We start from the raw sequence: 20,142 nt of genomic DNA on the forward strand, positions 1-20,142 counted from the left end.
GGCTGTATGTTTAAATTTTTAAAAGCATGTTTTGTATTGGTTCAGAAAAATGTGTTACCACAGAACATTACTATGGATTTGCTGTTAGGTTTGAAAAGTCAAGCACTCTTGCTCTTTGGATATGAAACATTGTCTGCTGAACTTCTGACCTCTCTCCTCACAGCAATGTTCCATGACCTGTTGCTATGGTAGCAGGCAGAAGTCAAGTTGGGGGAAGGGTACATTTGGAAAGGGGTTGAAGTTTTCAACCAATAGAAATGTGTGATTTCATTTGAAAAAAAGTGGGAAGCACTGAGATTTGAAATTAACAAGTATATGTGTGAAAAAAGAGAGGGAAACATTGCCATTTACTGGTTCTGGAGAGAGGAGAGAGGTGTGGAGCTCTGATATTCTGACTCTGATAGTCTGCTGTTTGAGTGGCACATTTCTTTCTCAACTAACTATTTTTAAAGGTGAGTTATGAGTTTGAGAGGGGATGTATGTGGTGATTTTTGAGATAAATATTAGAATTGTGAATCTTCTTCAAAAGTTATGTTTTACATTTTGAGGTTTGCGAGATATTTAACTGTTTTGAACTTGTAAGATATTATGGAGTATGTTTTCACAATAAGTTAATGTGTACTGGTAAGAATGAGGAATACTGTTTTGTGCCTACCATCAAACCATGAGTCTGTGTGCAGAGAAGAATTGTTGACAGAGATTTAATTTGTGTTGCTGTTGAAAAGTAAAACTTGCAGTTGAAAGGAAAGGACAGCTTGTTTTTAATTGTGATGGTTAGGATTTAGCAGAAATCACTTTGAAAGAAAAGAGAGGAAAATGGCAACACATTTGAAATTAGCATTAGTTCTGTAAGAATTGCAGACCCAGGAAAGGGGCAGCCTGTGTTTTGTGCCTACCAACACAGCATGAGTCTGTGTGCATATAGGAATTGTTGTCTGAGATTTAATTTGTGAAGTTGTTGTTCTGTAAGGATTGCAGACCCAGGAAAGGGGCAGCCTGTGTTTTGTGCCTACCAACACAGCATGAGTCTGTGTGCATATAGGAATTGTGGCCAGAGAAGTAATTTGTGTTGCAGTTGTTCTGTAAAACATGCACTTGCAGGAAAGGGACAGCTTGTTTTCTTCAAATGTGGTGGTTAGCACTCAGCAGAAATCACTTAATCTGAAATGAGAGGCAAAAGCTAAAACATTTGAAACCAATAGGGTAGATTTTCCTTTCAAAATAGCAAAGGCACAGGTAGTTGCCATATGTTCAAAACTGAAAATAACCCTTAGCACACATGCACTGTTACATACATCCCAGCAGTCTTCATGCAGTTTTGGAAGTCTCTTTCCTCATCTGTCTTGTACCAGACAATACACAGTCTCCAGAAACACACTCTTGGCACACACGCAGCAGCTTCTCCCACACTCCCATGTGTAGTACTCAGGTCTGTGTGGTGTTTCAGATAGCACTGTGTAACGCAAACACATTCAACGTCACCAAGGCACATTTCCTTTGTTCTAGTGTAGTCACTCACCCAGATTGCACATGCTCATGGTCTCAAGGAGCTGTTAGGACATGTGCTCTTTTCTGCCTCTGTGATCTACAAGGAAAATGTGTCAGGCTGTAACAGTAATTATCACTTGCTCTACCACAGTAGTAAATATGCTTTGAAATTGTAAATCAAATTCTGTTTTCTGCTTAGAAGCACACTATGAGGCTGTGTGCGCACAGGAATTGTGGCCAGAGATGTAATTTGTGTTGCAGTTGTTCTGTAAAACATGCAATTGCAGGAAAGGGACAGCTTGTTTTCTTCAAATGTGGTGGTTAGCACTCAGCAGAAATCACTTAATCTGAAATGAGAGGCAAAAGCTAAAACATTTGAAACCAATAGGGTAGATTTTCCTTTCAAAATAGCAAAGGCACAGGTAGTTGCCATATGTTCAAAACTGAAAATAACCCTTAGCACACATGCACTGTTACATACATCCCAGCAGTCTTCATGCAGTTTTGGAAGTCTCTTTGCTCATCTGTCTTGCACCAGACAATACACAGTCTCCAGAAACACACTCTTGGCACACACGCAGCAGCTTCTCCCACACTCCTATGTGTAGTACTCAGGTCTGTGTGGTGTTTCAGATAGCACTGTGTAACGCAAACACATTCAACGTCACCAAGGCTCATTTCCTTTGCTCTAGTGTAGTCACTCACCCAGATTGCACATGCTCATGGTCTCAAGGAGCTGTTAGGACATGTGCTCTTTTCTGCCTCTGTGATCTACAAGGAAAATGTGTCAGGCTGTAACAGTAATTATCACTTGCTCTACCATAGTAGTAAATGTGCTTTGAAATTGCAAATCAAATTCTGTTTTCTGCTTAGAAGCACACCATGAGGCTGTGTGCGCAAAGGAATTGTGGCTAGAGATGTAATTTGTGTTGCAGTTGTTCTGTAAAACATGCACTTGCAGGAAAGGGACAGCTTGTTTTCTTCAAATGTGGTGGTTAGCAGTCAACAGAAATCACTAAATCGCAAATGAGAGGCAAAAGCTAAAACATTTGAAACCAACAGGGTAGATTTCCCTTTCAAAATAGCAAAGGCACAGGTAGTTGCCATATGTTCAAAACTGAAACTAACCTTTCGCACACATGCACTGTTACATACATCCCAGCAGTCTTCATGCAGTTTTGAAGTCTCTTTGATCATCTGTCTTGCACCAGACAATACACAGTCTCCAGAAACATACTCTTGGCACACACGCAGTAGCTTCTCCAACACTCCCATGCGTAGTACTCAGCTCTGTGTGATGTTTCAGATAGCACTGTGTAACGCAAACACATTCAACGTCACCAAGGCCTCATTTTCTTTGATCTAGTCTAATCACTCACCCTGTAACACATGGTCATGGTCTCAAGGAGCTGTTAGGACATGTGCTGTTTTCTGCCTCTGTAAATGATAAGGAAAATGTGTCAGGCTGTAACAGTAATTTGGTACTATCCAGGAACCCTGTTTTGTTCCAAAAAACACAGCATGAGTCTGTGTGTATACAGGAATTGTGGGCAGAGATTTAATTTGTGAAGTTGTTGTTCTGAAAGAAATGGAGTCCCAGGAAAGGGGCAGCCTGTTGTCTTTACACAAATTATCCCTTAGCACACATGCACTGTTACATACATCCCTGCAGTCATCATGCAATTCTGGAAGTCTCCTTGCTCATCTCTCTTGCACCAGAGAATACACAGTCTCAAGAAACACACTCTTGGCACACATGCAGCAGCTTCTCCAACACTCCCATGCGTAGTACTTAGCTCTGTGTGATGTTTCAGATAGCAGTGTATAACGCAAACACATAAAAACATCATCAAGGCCTAATTTTCTTTGCTCTAGTCTAATCACTCACCCAGGTTGCAGATGCTTATGGTATGAAGTAGCTGTTAGGAAATGTGCTCTTTTCTGTCTCTGTAAACTATAAGGAAAATGTGTCAGGCTGTAACAGCAATTATCACTTGCTCTACCACAGTAGTAAATGTGCATTTAAATTGCCAATCAAATATTGTTTTCTGCCTAGAATCACACCATGAGGCTGTGTGCGCACAGGAATTGTGGGCAGAGATTTAAAGTCTGTTGCAGTTGTTCTGAAAGACTTGCAGTTGCAGGAAAGGGGCAGCTTGTTTTTTTTCAACTGTGGTGGTTAGCACTCTGCACAAATTAGTAAATCACAAATGAGAGGCAAATGGTAAAACATTTGAAATTAATGAAAAGCTTAAAAAATATTTTAATGAATTATAATTACAAAAAAGATTTTTTTTAAATTCAATTCAATTCAATTCAATTCAAATAGACTTTATTCGGATTTCAAAAACCATCCATAAAAGCACAAAGTTAATTTTTAAAAATACACATATAATACCACAATTTTGGGCCACAACTTATTATTTACAAATATAATTTATAAAAACAGCAATGAAAACTCAAGTGGCCTTTATACTATACAATGCATAGAACCACCTTAGATACAATATATAGCAGTGTATAGCAAAGGATAAATATAGTTATCATGAAAACAAGACAAATGCGTTATAACAGATTAGGTTAGTGCAAATCACGTTTTAAAGTGCAAAGTGCATATCTTGGTGTAGAATTAATCGATTCTCAAGGACCTGCGTGAGCATACAATAGCATTAAGAAAATTGCTAACTCTAAAGATTAATTCATCAGATCCCAACATTAAAAAGTGTCTATAAGCGTGATTGAAGTCGGTCAAATCATGTTTTCTACAATAGGGGATTAAATAATGCCTTGTAAACTTCATGTAAAAACCACAGCCAAAAATAAAGTGTAACATACTCTGGGTTCCACCATGGTCACATGGGCAATTTAATTTTTCCAGATTTTTAATGTACCCCAATGGAAAACAAATTAGGTTAATAATACTCCGGTCCCTGAATCTGAAGAGTAGGGTCCTCTTCCATCTGCCCAATTTTTTGCATAAATAGGGCTGAGGTGACATCGGAAGTTCAGGGGATAATTCCTGGATTTGTAGGTAATTGATAGTAGATGGTTTCACAGAATCTACTCTATCCCTCTCTATGTGATAATACTGATAGAGTGCCCTTCTCACTAAATTTTTGTGGGAGCCATCAATCTGGTCAGGGTTTGTAAAAAGATGACCATATTTAACACTCGTGAGGCTCTTTTCTACCGCATTAATCCAGGGAATTAAGTTGACATTCTCGCAATTTAGACAGTCCATAATGATCTCACGGGACAGGGAAGCTGCCGGGTTTTTCCAGACCCTTAGCCAGAACAGTGCGGGTCTGGCTCTTATAAAATCCTCAACATAATGTAGTTTTAATTCATTATGGCATACAGTGGTTGGTGCACAAATGACTCCCCCCAAAATTTTCCGGCAAAATCTGTTCTCTTCTCTCTGTAGTTCGGAACAGTTCGAAAACCCCCAAATTTCAGCCCCGTATGTGCCAGTTGGGAGACATTGGCTCCGATAAATTTGTAATAGGCTGGGAACCACGTCCGCCTGGCGCGGTTGGCGGAGAGAGATAACAGAGTTGATCGATTTTGAGAGTTTATTTCTCCCCATTGCAACGTGGGGTTGCCACGAGCCGCTATTAGAAAATAGAAGGCCCAAATATGGGAAAGTGCAAGTGCTTTTTAAAGAGTTTTGACCTATCACGATCTTTGGGATTTTATAGTTTTTAGGACCACAGGTCATTATAAAAGATTTGCTGAAATTAGTGCACAAACCTAAGTCAAACATATAGTCAACGAATCCCGAAATTAAAATGCGTAAGGCGTTCGGGGTGCGGCCTATGAGTACCGCATCATCCGCGTAAAGTAACGCCGGGATTGGTTTCTTATTAATCATAGGAACGTCTTTTGTCAGGTTGCATAAAGAATGGGTTAATTCATTGATGTATAATATAAAAAGCAAGGGGGCCAGAACGCAGCCCTGCCTGACCCCCTTGCCTATTAAAATTTCGTTTGAGACCTCGCCTTCATTATTTATTCGGACGCGGGCCTTCAGGTTGCAGTGGAGGTTGGCCAAAAAATGGACTAGTGGTTCATCTAAGCCGTATTTTAAGAGAATGGACCACAAGCGGGAGCGGTTTACAAAATCAAATGCTGAGCTTAGGTCCATAAACCCAAAATACAGAGGGGATTGTTTAGCTCTTGTGTATTTGGCCATTATAAGATTGAGGTTCAGGCATTGTTCCACCGTGCCAAGTTTGCTCCTAAAGCCTAACTGGCAGCGGTGGATGATGGAGTTGTCATCTGCCCATGTGCTAATTCTATCAAATAAGACCCTGCCAAGGACCTTCAGGGTATTATCGATCAACGATATTGGTCGATAACACCCCGGGTCCAACCTATTTCCCTTTTTGAAAATAGGTACAATAGTACTACTGGACCAAGTCGGGGGGATAGATTTCTTACTCAAGTTGTTAAAAAGATTACAGAGTAAGGGGGCCCAGAAGCTTATATTGGATTTAATTTGGTCAATAGACAGGCCATCCGGGCCTGGTGCCTTATTACCGGCACTATTTCCAATAGCTTCCTCTACCTCTTCTAGTGTTATAACAATGGTGCTATCTGGGAAATTATCCTCGGTATGATCTCCGTCTTTCGCATATAATTTCGAAAAGTGAGTGACCCATGAGTCTCCTGTGATATTGCAGTTAATTGGGGTGATGTTACTTCCCAGGGCTCTCAGGCTCTTTACGTTTCTCCAAAACCCGGTTGAGTCTTTTAGGGCAGCAGATTTCGTTAGATTATCCCAGTGACTTGTTAAAAGCTCCTCAGTTCTGACTTTTAGTGCGTGTTTATATTTAACACGCAGTGAACTGACAAGGGGCACATCACGGGGTTTAACTGCCAAGGCCTTTCTGAGTTCTCTATTGGCCCTCGAGCAATTGGTGTCAAACCATCTTTGATCGGTTACGTTATGTTCTTTTGATGGTCTAGATATTGCCCTTTTTATAGCTATGCATAAATCACAAAAAGACTTAATTATATCGGGCCATCGAATGCTAAACATTTGGAGATCAGCAGAGGATTATTCCTGATCACAGTAGATAGGATCTCATGGTTGTCGACCCCTCTCCAGACAATCCTAAGCCTGTCTGTAGAGACAGTGATATTTTGGGCTCCTGTCTCACAAGGGCCTATAGGTTTATTGATAGATTTAAGTTGGATTACTATAGGCAGATGATCGCTATATGGGCTATTAACAACCTCAGAGCTAAATAACACTTCACTAAGGAGGGAAGAGGTAAACATGTAATCAATCGTAGTTGAACTACCACGGCCAATGTAAGTAGGGGCCGGCTCAATTCCCTCGGGGGATCCACATAGGCTCATTACATCATCTAAATCCCTGCTATGTAGCAAATCCAATAATTCAATACCTCGTCTACAGGGCAATGATGTTTGGTGAATGTGGGCATTAAAGTCTCCACCAACGCAAATGCCATCAAATTGGCCAAACTTTTCCCCATTTGCAACTTCATCAATAAAATTAAACAGTTCCAAAAAAGTAGGATTTGGATGGTTAATAAAATCATTATTATAAAAGTTTATAAGACAAATTCTTAACCTTGCAACATATTTCACAGCTATCAGATGTTTACTGACCACATGTAAAGGCTCAATTTTCACGTCTTTAGAAACTTTTGCCCAGATGGATAAACCACCACTTGGTCGCCCCAAAACAGAGGGCAAAGCAGTAAGGTTATGAGCAAAAAAAACCTCTAGTAATTGGGGACATGTGCACCATGTTTCCTGCAACATTACCACGTCAAAATGACTTATCCATGTAACCCATTCTTTAATTTTCATCTTGCTTGGGAGGCCAGCAATATTCCAACTAATGATACTGAGAGTATCATTTGGTGGATTAGTAATGCGAGAAGGCTGGGCAATGGGAAAATAGGGGCGTGCTACAAGGGGTGACATTAATCCATCTGGACAGGACTCAGAAGTGTTTAAAAATGTTGCTCTTTCCAAAGGCATTGTACTAGTAGCCTTATCCGGTATAGTGGGGAAAGTTAATAGTGGTCAATCTAGGCTACCTAATTCAGATAGGGCGGAAAATCTGTTGGATAGAGGAATTGTGTTAGGGGCCATTTGGAATATTCTGTGTGGAGGCCTATAAAAATGGCCCAGTGGGTGAAGAGTTATTGCAGTCGATGTATTTGCATAGGTATTATGTGTGTCTAAAAAGAATCTTACTGAACTCGGGTGTCGGAAGTTAATCACTATGCAGTCCCCACTGATATTTTTGTGTTCTGGGCCCACCCAGCTTACCCGACGGGTTGATATAATCTCATTAGATATGTTCCATCTTGCCCCTTTATGTTTAGTCAGCCAATCAGTGCATTTATTGTGCAATTGTTGCCATGACTCACTTTGGTTTTCTTTAAGGGCTGGTACACCAGCTAGCACAAGAACATATGGGCAGGCTTCTGGGGGTAAGTGAAGTGGTGGTCCTAAATTATTAGTGGTGCTATTTCTTACTGTCGCACCTCTACTTGCGCTTACACTCTCCGGTTTATAGCCTGTACTATCGTTTCGGGTTACTGATGAAATGATAGTAGGATTAGCGTCCGAGCTCACAGTATTAGTAATAGCTCTTCCTGCTGCTCCAAAAGAATCATAATTTGGGCCCTTAGTCAGTGCGGATTGGGTATTGGTTGAAATACTGCTAGAAGGAACGGCTTTGGCCGTTGTTAAGCTTTTAGTGTTACTATGGCCGTTAGTAATGGTCAATCCTCCCTCCCTCAGATCATTGCATAATGATTCTAATTTGTTCATAATTTTTTCGCCCCGGGCGACATCCACACTCATAGTGCCTTTCCTTTTAATTTCCTCTTTTTTTACAAGGGTTTCAATTTTGTCCAGTCTTTTAAAAACAAGATTAAATTGCTTAGCTATTTGAATTTCAACTTGCTTAAAAATGGTATCAACGATAGTTTCAACCAGGTTACCATTGACTTTGGGTTGGATATTACGCTCAGTATGCTCAGTCTGGGTACTGACCGAATTGTCAATCTCATCGCATAGTCTGACGACCTCACATGTACCCTTATCCCGGGCAGGGGACTCTGGACTACAGGCAGGAACGGTAGATCTTCCTGTTCCTTCATCCGATGGTAAAAGTTGCGAAGATAAATCCTCAATGGAGCCTGATAACACTATTTCACAGTCATTTCCTTTATTTTTGTTCCATAAACTTTGTGGGGTGGGTTGGTTTCTACTGTGACTTGGTTGTTTCCTTTTGTTTATGGTACATTTCACTGGGCCTCTCTTACGTTTCTCCCTTGTTGTTGTGACGGGACGTGTTGTTTTGTCTGGTGCGGATTCCGCTAGTTGAACAGTTACAGGTGCAGTCACCAAGCTGGTTGTATCAGTAATGGAAGTTACGATATCAAATTGTGCTGGTGTTTTGATGACTGTTACTGTAGGGGAGAGAGGGAGACCCAAAGTAGGAAATTCGTTGAGGGACTGGGAGTTTAACAAGGTAGTAGTAGGAAGTCCGAAGGACATCCTACGTTCGGTGTCCGCAATCTCGTTGGTAACCATGGTGAGGGCGTTAGCCAGTAATACATCAATCGATGTGGGCAGTTCGATAGGGGTAGCTGTATTAGCAGGTATAGATTTCGTGCGTTTCACCATAATTTATGTAAATACCTATACGGCTTTGGCGAAGCAAGGGGGGGCCCAGCCCAGCCTCGTCCTGCCCCGGACGGCCACAGACGGCCCGCCCTCTGCCCGGGCTCAGCCCGGCGACGCCCGCGCGCGTCCCGCGACGCGGAGGGAGCCTTGCTCTAAATAGCGCCTCCGTGCGCGATGTCCGGCGGATGTGGGCGTGGCTGGGAGGGATGCCGGATCCTGTAGTTGTCGCCCTGCTCCCAACTGCGGCCTCGGGTGTTAGAAGGAGGCGGCGGGAGTGCTGGCGTCCGAGAGAGTATGCGGGCTGCTCACATGAGCCCAGGTAGGAGCTGCGCTGTCTTTCCGTGTGGTTGGTTTGCTCCGCGTTGACCCCCCGCTCCACCGAGGGAGCCTTGCTCTAAATAGCGCCTCCGTGCGCGATGTCCGGCGGATGTGGGCGTGGCTGGGAGGGATGCCGGATCCTGTAGTTGTCGCCCTGCTCCCAACTGCGGCCTCGGGTGTTAGAAGGAGGCGGCGGGAGTGCTGGCGTCCGAGAGAGTATGCGGGCTGCTCACATGAGCCCAGGTAGGAGCTGCGCTGTCTTTCCGTGTGGTTGGTTTGCTCCGCGTTGATTTTTTTTAAAGTTTCTTGCAGGTATTGCTGAGCAACAGTGTAAAAATTAAAAAATGCCTTTAAGGACAAGAAAGAGGAAAGAAAAGCAACAACAAGTATATCTGGACAAAACTTGTAAAAAAAAATAGGAGGAGAAGCTTGTGATGGAAAAAAGAAAAACTCTACTGGTAAGAAAACTAAAGTTTTCTTTAAACAGTGTTTTATGTACAAAGCAACAACAGAGTCAACAGCAAAAAACAAAAGCTAATGTACAATCAGAAGTATGTAAAACTGATTTAACACGAAAATTAGATTTTAAAAACATTCGTCGAAAAATGTTTCAGAGAAGAGTGATGTTAAATTTGCTAAAGGATGTGAAAAAATATAAGAAAAAATCAAAATTTATTAAGAAAAAAAAAATTATAGAAAATATTGTAAGTAAGGCTTTGGAAATAAAAAGAAAACATTTTATTCTAATTTTGAATAGGATGCGTAGATTAGATAAATTAGTCAATGCAATGAAGTCACAAAGCAAAAGGAAAAGAGAAGTGAAAAAAAGTAACTTTTGTAAAGTGTTCTTGGGAGAATGGAAACACAGTTCAAGTACTGAACCATTTTTTAATGAAGAGAGTTATCTTCAAAGTAATAGTTTGTTGCATGCAGTTGACACCAATGGTAGAGCATATGAAGTTAAGGATGGTTGTGTGATGGAAAAAGAGAAAATGGTCCCAAGAAATGAGGAAGAAGTAATGGCTGCTGAGGCTATGGGGAGACGTCCAAAAGCCCCAGTGTACACTTGGAACTGTAGTAGTATTTGTACTGTGCGCCAGGAATCTATTGATAAATTACGTGACTTTCTAAGAGAATATAGTAAAAAGAGTGTAATACAGAAGATGAAGGTGCTTCAAACACTAGATCCATGCAGAGTGAGAGAGAATACTGGTTTGCAAGGACATTCTCTGGCTTGTCTATCTAGAAAAGTGTGTAAAAGTGTTTTTCATCATTTTAGGATGCTGGCTGTTCATCATACTGAAATGAGAAAGTTTGTGAGAACATTGAATTTTGCTAAAAGTCCAGCAGTAAAGTTAAATGAGTTAAATAATGCTCTGTTCCATGGATCTGTATCAGATGTAGTGAAGGTTACCGATGAGATTCAGTTTTGTTACTTTGGTCCAAAGCAAGAAAGTGCAGGAAATGAGACAGTTAATGAGGAAAATGAGGAACAGAATGTAGAACTCATTATTACTAAAAATTTTGAGGATGAAATGACAAAATTTACTATCATCTCTAATGAAAGACCAAATATTACTTGTATTTGTTGCCGCAGAAGCCATTATAAAATTCAAACAAGGAATGTTGATCTGTATAAAAAAAGTGAAAATGAAGATAATTATAAGTGGAAGGATTTTGCAACATATATATTTCTGGAAAATTGTTTTGAATTGGGTGAAGATCAGCGTATTTGTAAATACTGTTATAACAAGTTAGAAGAAAATAGAATGCCGACCAGAGCTGTACATAATAATTTAAAATTGGATGCTATTCCTGCCGAACTTTCTGATTTAAATACATATGAGTCTATACTCATTCAATGTGTTCATCCGTTCCAGACCATAGTACGTATGGAGCCCAAAAGGAGAGGTTTAAAAGGAAGAGTGGTGTATTTGCCCTTGGATTTGAAAAAAAATATGGAAACTATTGATGCAGATACTTTGGAAACTGAACCATTAATTATTCTGGTTAATGGTGTACCTACAAAGAATAAGAAGATTTGGCAGGAGCTGGTAGATGTACGGAAAGTACAAAGAGCAAATTTATATTTGAAAAGGAATAATAAATGGTATGAATCAATTTATATAGATGAAGAAGAAGAAGATTTACAAGAAGACACAGAAACACCAACTGGACAAATTGAAAAAGTGGACAAGTCAAAAGAAGAAGAAATTTATGAACATTTTAGCATACATCCTCTTCATTCAAAAGAAGTTATGGGAGACACTATTGATCTGTTTCAGATGAAGAAAGCAAAAGGAACTCCCGTGAGTGTATGGGAGAAGAGCTTGGAAGCTCGATGTTTTCCTCAGCTGTTTCCTACAGGAAAAGGTGGACGATACGATGAACGCCCAGAACAGATTCCAGCTTCTGAGTATCGGACTACAAGACTTAGGGCCTCATGTAGGTAAATAAATTTTACCGGTTCTTAAATACCGAGCCGTACCGAATCGGTAAATTAGAATCGGTAAGTTATATGTAGGTAAAAATTCGGTAAAAGTTACCGATTCGGTAACATTCGGTAATCACGAATCGGAATTCACCGAATCGGTAAATACCGAGGTGGTATTTACCGAATCGGAAAATACCGAGGTGGTATTTACCGAATCGGAAAATACCGATTCGGTATGTACGGATTCGGTAAATAAAATCACATGACTTGACGAAACAGCTAATCCTGTGCAACGACAGCCCACCCAACCAGGAAGTGGCCACACCCAGGCAGGTGTACATAATTAGCCGACCCTGGAGAGGCTTTGAGTGCAGAGGAGAGGCAAGGAACCGTTGCCTGTGCGAGCGGGAAAACGAACAGCATGTCCAGCCAGAGAACACAGAGAGACGGAGGGGAAAGGAGGAGGAAGCTGAAATTTATCCCCAAGGAACTCCAGGTGCTGGTGGAGGAGGTGGTGAAGCAGCACCAGAAGCTGTTTGGAAGGCAATCCCTGCAAGTGCCTGAGGCTGAAAAGCGCAACATATGGCTGGCCATCCAGGCACAGGTCAATGCTGTGGGAGTGACCCACAGGGACATTGAGGTCCTCAAAAAGCGCTGGTATGACCTGAGGATTGTAACCAAGAGGAAGATGGGCGACATCCAGAAGGAGGCCAGCCAGACCGGAGGTGGAACCAACAGGGCACCTGCCCTCACCGAACTGGAGGAGCTGGTGGCGGCCACAATCGAGCAAGAGAGCGTCGTGGGTCTTGGGGACGCCGACAGCTCTGCCAGAGCCGCAACACACCAAGGTAAGACGAAAGCACAGCAATGTAGCCCCCCCTACCCCTATCCCACATCCCCCATTGTGAAACGAGAATCACACTGCAGTCCACACGTGTCAGTGCAGACAGGCAATGCATTCCGGGAGATGTAGTCAGGGTAACACTAACCATGACGTAAATGTTACAGGGCAACAAGGCATGTCACGCACTCGAGGCACAAGGAGACAGAGGACATTTTGGAATGTGAAATGATTTATTGTGACGCTTGCAATGCAGCCCTTCGGGGACACTGAGCCAATGTTGTATTTCTGTCCACAGATGTGACATCATGCAGGACAGGGCATGCTGCAGGAGAGACGGCACACCGGCCACAAATATCACCTCTAGCCAGCACAAGTTCAGACCAGGGAGCAGGCCCACTGGCAGCCGCACCACCAACACAGCCAGCCTCGCCGCACCCAGAGCCAGCATCACCTCACCGAGAGCCAGCATCACCTCACCGAGAGCCAGCATCACCTCAACCAGTGCCAGCATCGGCACTCATGTTCGAATCACCGGCCACATCTCCGCTTGCAGGTGTGAGAATGAGGAGGCGTCCAGCAGCCAGGCTACGAGCCTTAGACACCTCGTCAGACGACAGCATGGGCCCTGAAGAACTCACCAGGCCCCAGGAAGGGAGCCATGCCACTGTGCCCCACACCTCACAGGCAGCACAGACGGGAGCAAGAGGGCGCCGCAGGTCGCGTGTCCAGAGTCCACCAGCACCCATTGACGGCCATGGTGCCTTCTTGGGTCTCGAGGGCCAAATGTTGAAACAACAGCGCCTGCAAACAAAGGCAGTCATGTCAGTCCAGAGGCACATGCGGGTGATGAAAACAACATTAGTCAACATGGACAATAACATTAGCGGCATGGCTGCGGGCATTCGGGACATGTCCCAGTCAATCCAGCAGTTGTGCAGCAAATTAGATGCTGACATCGAAGCACGGCGCCGGAAACGCCAGAGAAGGGACACTACCAGCAGGGCACTCAACCGTCTGGCAACTGCGACTTCTCTACTGTGCCGGCGCTCTGTGACGATGCAGGAGGGCCTAACACAGTGCTGCAGCGACCTGTCTCGGGGGATGGTGCAGGTGACAAGTGCACTAGGGGTGCTATTGACTAGTCAGGCGTCGACAACTGCTGCAGGGGATGCTGCGGAGAGCATCGACACCAGCAGCAGGAGCAGCATCACACCCCCCGTCCCAGAAGCACGCAGGAGCAGCAGGCGGCTTGGGGTTGGCTCTAGTGAGGATGCACAGGCCGTGCAATCCACCACTGCAGCGCGTATGCGCAAACATTGATGTAGCCCTGCCTAGCCACTTCCCATTGGGTGACGTAACCCTGGACTTACTCCTTGTATAGATGGGATATTGCCAGATTGGCTTGTTCATGTGTTCATGGCGTGGTGCCACATTAAAACTACGTCATGACTTCTCACAACTCGCTGTGTCCCCTCACTTACTCAGAAATAGTTGCATGTGATCTCTGCCCGTCTCTCTCTCCCATCGATTGCAGTTGGCACTCTAGCTGCGTTGCCCTCTGGCTGGCCTGACTCATCCTCGTTGTCCTCAAAATATGTTAGTTCCACATCTGTACCTTTTTTCGTGGCAAGGTTGTGCAGCATTGCACAAGTGGCAATAATCTTGCAGCAGGTGATGGGTTTGTACTGGCGTGTGCCTCCGCTCTTGTGCAGGCAGCGGAACCTGCTCTTCAGTAGTCCAAACGTGCGCTCCACCACATTGCGTGTTGTTTTGTGTGCCACGTTGTATCGTCTCTCACTCTGGGTTGCTGGGTGTAGGTAGGGAGTGAGGATGAATGACCGGCATGCATATGCACTGTCGCCTAGATGAGTAAAAGGGAACCATCAGTAACATGCCTCTATACACTATGATTTGCAGGTTTCAAGGGGCGTCACTGTTACTTACCTAGCAGGTATCCCTCTCCGAATTCTCCGGCACTCAGTCGTGTGTAGATCCCACTATTCTGGAAGATGTAAGAGTCATGGGTGCTCCCAGGAAACTTTGCAACAATATCTGTGATGATGTTCCCTGCATCACAGATCACCTGCACATTGATGGAGTGGGTGGACTTCCTGTTCCTGTAGATGTGCTCTGTGTCAGCTGGTGGACAGATTGGGATGTGTGTACCATCAATACAGCCGATGACATGGGGGAACTGTGCCATGTGATAAAAGTCTGTTTTTGTTTTCTGCAGTGCAGCCTGTGTGTTTGGGATGCTTATGTAGTGGTGCATTCTCTGCATCATGGCATCCAGGAACTTCCTGAAGAAACGTGACAGGCAACTCTGGGTTACCCCACCCACCGCAGCTATCACCACCTGATAACTGCCGGATGCCAGCAGATGTAGGCTGCAGAGCACCTGCACATGTGGGGGTATGGCGTGCGCCCTTCTTATTGGCTGGTCCAGGAGTGGGTGAAGGTCCCTGATTAAGTCCATGATGGTTTCGGGGTGTAGCCTGTACCTCTCATGTATCTCTGCATCAGTCAGCTGGAATAGTGTGATGCGCTGTCTGTAGATGCGTTCCTCCCGTCGCCAAACCCTCAGTCCTGCTGCCTGTAGACGTAGGCGCCTTGCAATGACGTACATAGCGGCCATGTTGTCCACGCTGTTGCATTTTGGGATTGCTTATCTGCACTGTTGATGGTTACCACCTGCTTTCAATCCGTGTTAATTACCGACTCTTATTTACCGAATTTCTTGGATTTCTTAATTACCGAGTGCTCCTACATGTCATTTTAATTTTTACCACTTCATATTTACCACTTCATATTTACCGATTCGTTAATTATGTATTCGGTAACTCTGATTCGGTATTTTGGAATTCGGTAAATATGAATCGGTATTTACCGCCTCATATTTACCGAAAAGTGGTTTTTGGACTCCTACATCTCACTTGTCTGAATACCGGTCGGTAACGGCATATTTACCGAAAATCGGCCGTTACCAACCGGTATTTGGCTACCTACATGAGGCCCTTAATGCTGAAGATTCAAGATTTCGTCAAAGTATTCCTTATTTGTTTCATCTTTTATTTGAAAGCGACTTGTCTGCATTATCTTATGCAGTAAATCACATTTTAAAAAGTGGAGTACATCTAGATAATGTGTCTGCTAAGGATTTTATGGAGAAAGTGCAGCACCGAGATGATCATTTGGAAACACAACTGATCAATCTGATGGCTTGTCAGCGTGGGACAAATGAATATTGGTACCGACGCCATGGAGAATTAAAATGCATGTTACGGAATTTAGGAACTCCTACATGGTTTGTAACCCTAAGCTGTGCCGAGTACGCTTGGGATGATTTATTGGATTTTCTACGAGAGGCAAATTCAAACATTAAAAACATTGAATACAAGACAGCAGGAGAACTGTGCTCATTGGATCCGGTTAATGTTTGCAGATATTTCAATCATAGATTTGAGGCTATGATGTCCTTCATCTGCAATAAAAAAAATCCACCTCTTGGAGAAGTAGTGGATTTCTTTTGGAGAAAAGAGTACCAAGCAAGAGGTGCTCCTCATATTCATATGCTGTTGTGGATCAAGGATGCCCCAAAATTTGGAACAGATGCTGATGAAGCAGTGTTATCTTTCATTGAAGAATATGCAACATGTGCTATACCTAATAGCACAGAAGAGAAAAAGTTAAAGGAGCAAGTTTTACGTTTCCAAAGTCATCGGTGTGGAAAATACTTTCGACGGAAGTACAAGACCAAAGATAAATTCTACACAAAGTGTCGATTTGGATTTCCTAGACCTGTTCTTTCAAAAGGAAGAGTCAACAGTTTTATGTCAGCTGTGCGACATACTATAACCAGAAAATCTCCCAAAAACTACATACAACCTAAGAAGAAAAGAAGAGTCAAAATTTATAAATGACTACAACCCAGTCATTTTAACAATGGTGAATGCTAATATGGATATTCAGTATGTGGCAGACAATTCTATTGCTGTTGCTCGGTATGTCACATCTTACATCACTAAATCTGAGAAAACAGAATTGAAGGAAATGTGGGAAGAGATTTCTCATGAGAAGACTGTCAGTAAGAAGCTGTACAGTTTCAGTTTAAAGATGTTATCGCATCGAGAAATTGGATCCTACGAATGCTCAGATAGGTTATCATCTGCAAGTCTTTACTCGAAATCCAGAAGAATAATTTGGGTCAGTTTAGGCCTTGCAGGAATGCAAATTCGGGTACTGAAATCTGTTGGAGAAATTGAATATTTGGCCGAGAATGACCCAGAAAGTACAGATATTTTGAAAACAAACATGTTGGACACATATTACCCAAAAAGATGTCATCATCTTGAGAACATGTGTCTCTATGAAGTGCTGCAGAACTACATTTTTTCACGGAAAGCCACAGAAGACATCAACAATGGAAAATATAAAGTCATTGGTGAGGAAGGATGTTTGGTGAAGCAAACAAAAGGAAGTTTGATAAATCACAGGAAGCTGAGTTGCGACACTACTGACAAAAAGGAATTTTACTACTTGGCTCTTTTACAGCTGTTTAAACCATGGCGTTCAGAGGACGAACTACTGGGAGAATTTCAAAGCTATGAAGATTCTTTTAATGCTAGCAAAGACAGCATAGAATGCAGTACTTTCACAACTTATGTCCAAATGTTAAATGAAGAAAATGAACAGGAAGCAAAAATTGCAGCTGAAGTAGCTAGAGACAGTTCTCAAGACAGCCAAAGTTCAGGAACACTTAGTCAAGATCCCCTAGGACAACCAATCGTAGAAAATGAAGCTGCAGTAGCAATGACTGAAGGAGAAACGGCTATGAATCAAGCACAGGAAGATTCAATCGACTTACTAAATCTGGAACAACAACTGAATGAAGAACAAAAACTAATTTATGAAGAAGTCACCAAAAAAATTGATCATGGATTACTACATGAAAAAAAACAGTGCTCATGCACATCATTTGAACCAATCAGGATGTATGTGAGCGGACAAGCTGGAACTGGTAAAAGTTTTTTAATAAAAGTCATCAGAAGCTACCTACAGCAAAAAACAGCTTCAAATTTGTCTTGTGTGGTAACTGCTCCAACTGGGTTAGCAGCCTATAACATAAAAGGAATTACCTTACATCGCTTGCTAATGTTACCAGTGGAGCATGAGAACAAAATAGAATACCACAAGCTAACTGGAGAAGCATGCTTCGAAGTTTCAAGAGGGTTGAAGAAGATGCAAGTTCTCATTATTGATGAGGTGAGCATGGTTTCAAACTTAATGCTTGCCTTTGTGCATTTAAGAATGCAACAAATTCTTAAGAGAGACTATGACGTGTTATTTGGAGGTAAACACGTCATAGTTTTTGGAGATCTTTTACAGCTCACTCCAGTTAAAGGACAACCAGTGTTTAATACTGTGACACATGAAGACACGAAGAAGTCATTAGGAAGAATTGGTAATGCGAATATTTGGTCGTTCTTTGAGTACAAAGAACTCACTACCAATATGAGACAAGCAAACGATGAAGATTATGCAAGTATTCTGAAAGATATCAGAATTGGACTACTCACAGAAGTTGGCAAAAAAGCATTACAGAGTAGGATGCTACATAATTTATTTCCAAATGAAGAAATAGTTGCAGAGAAAATATACAAGAACATTGCTGAAAAAAATACTGTAATCTGCTTAATGCCAACACTACGTGAGTGCTCAATATTCAATGAGGAACTTTTGAAATTGGAAAAGGAAGAGATTAAGAAAATGGAAGCAGAGGACAAAATTCAGCATGAAAGAATTACTTTTACATTAACAAGCAAACAGGAAAAATAAATTGGATTCACTAGAGAAGAACATTTCCAAAACAGCTGGTTTGGAAAAAAATCTTTATGTTTGCATGAATTGTCGAGTGATTTTAAGGAGAAATTTGGATGTAGAAAAAGGTTTAGTGAATGGAGCTATGGGAAGAGTTGTGGGTTTTATTAATTATCAGAAAAAAGATGGAATTGAATGTTTAAAAATAAAATTTGATCAGATAGAAGAAGTTAAAGACATTTGTCGTTGTTCAGTTCGTTTCATTCTTGTGAAAGACTTATATGTGCGTAGAAAGCAGTTTCCATTTTCTCTAGCATATGCTGTAACTATTCACAAGTCTCAAGGATTGACTGTAGATAGTGCTTTTGTAAACATTGGTTCTACTGTGTTCAAAGAAGGTATGGCATATGTTGCTCTGTCACGAGTAAAAACATTATCTGGTTTATTTATGATAGACTTTGATGACTCAAAAGTTAGTGCTGATACAAACTGTGTAAAGGAGTATAATAGATTAAGAAGAACCTATGCTCCTCATTTAGGACAGTATCCTGTGATTGAAAAATATGTTGTTTCTCGGAAAAGGAGATTTGAAAATATCTGTAATGTGGATGAACAGAACAAAAAAAAAAGGACAGTGATGTGATAGCAAGGAAAAAGAAAAAGGACAGTGTTGAAGAGGTTGTTGGTTGCCATTTTGAAAATAGCTTTGGTGTCAACTGCTATGCAAATGTAGTGCTGAATGTTGTATTTTATCTTGAAAAGTTGCAAGAACAGATAATAGTAAATCATGGAAAAAGATTGTGTTCTCTGCTGAGTCTCCTTTATGAGAAGCTGAGTAATGATAAAACTAAAATAGAAAGTGCTTCTGATGTTAGAAATCTTTTAGATGTATGTTCTGGATCTACACAGTTTAAAGAAAATGTCCAGCAAGATGCACAGGAATTCTTAATATATATATTGAGCGTACTTGAAGATGAAGGAGTAGAAGTAGAAAACTTATTTGGTGTCTCTTACAAATGGGAATATTGCTGTGAAAACTGTATGAACACATGTAGTAGTAATGTTGATTCAGAAAGGTTCATATTTTTACCATTACCACAAAGTAAATCAGTGACTTTTAGTAAATTAGTTAAAGATGCCAATCACAACATGGAATGTTCTGAATGTAAATCTGACATGTTTTCCACGTTATTTTTACAGAAATATGGTCAGTATGTAATTTTAATGATGCAACGTTGTAGAGCTGATGGTTCAAAATTGGATACTTTAATAAAGAAGTTTATAGGACGACAATTATCAATTTCTGGAAAAACTTTTGTTACAGTTGCAATAATTTTTCATGAAGGACCTACTGTAACTTCTGGACATTACACAGTTTATCTTAAATGTGAAAAAGGCTGGACACTGTGTAATGATTCCCAATTGATTTTCAAGCAACGTTTGCCTTATGATTTACCCAATTCTTACTTAATTTTTCTGAAACCTAAATTTTGAAAACTAAAAACTGCATCTGAAGAAAGCATTTTTTGTAATTTTAAAGGATTATAATTGAAGATATCACTTA

This window comes from Triturus cristatus, chromosome 11 (assembly GCF_964204655.1).
Source record: "Triturus cristatus chromosome 11, aTriCri1.1, whole genome shotgun sequence".
Lineage (NCBI taxonomy): Eukaryota > Metazoa > Chordata > Amphibia > Caudata > Salamandridae > Triturus > Triturus cristatus.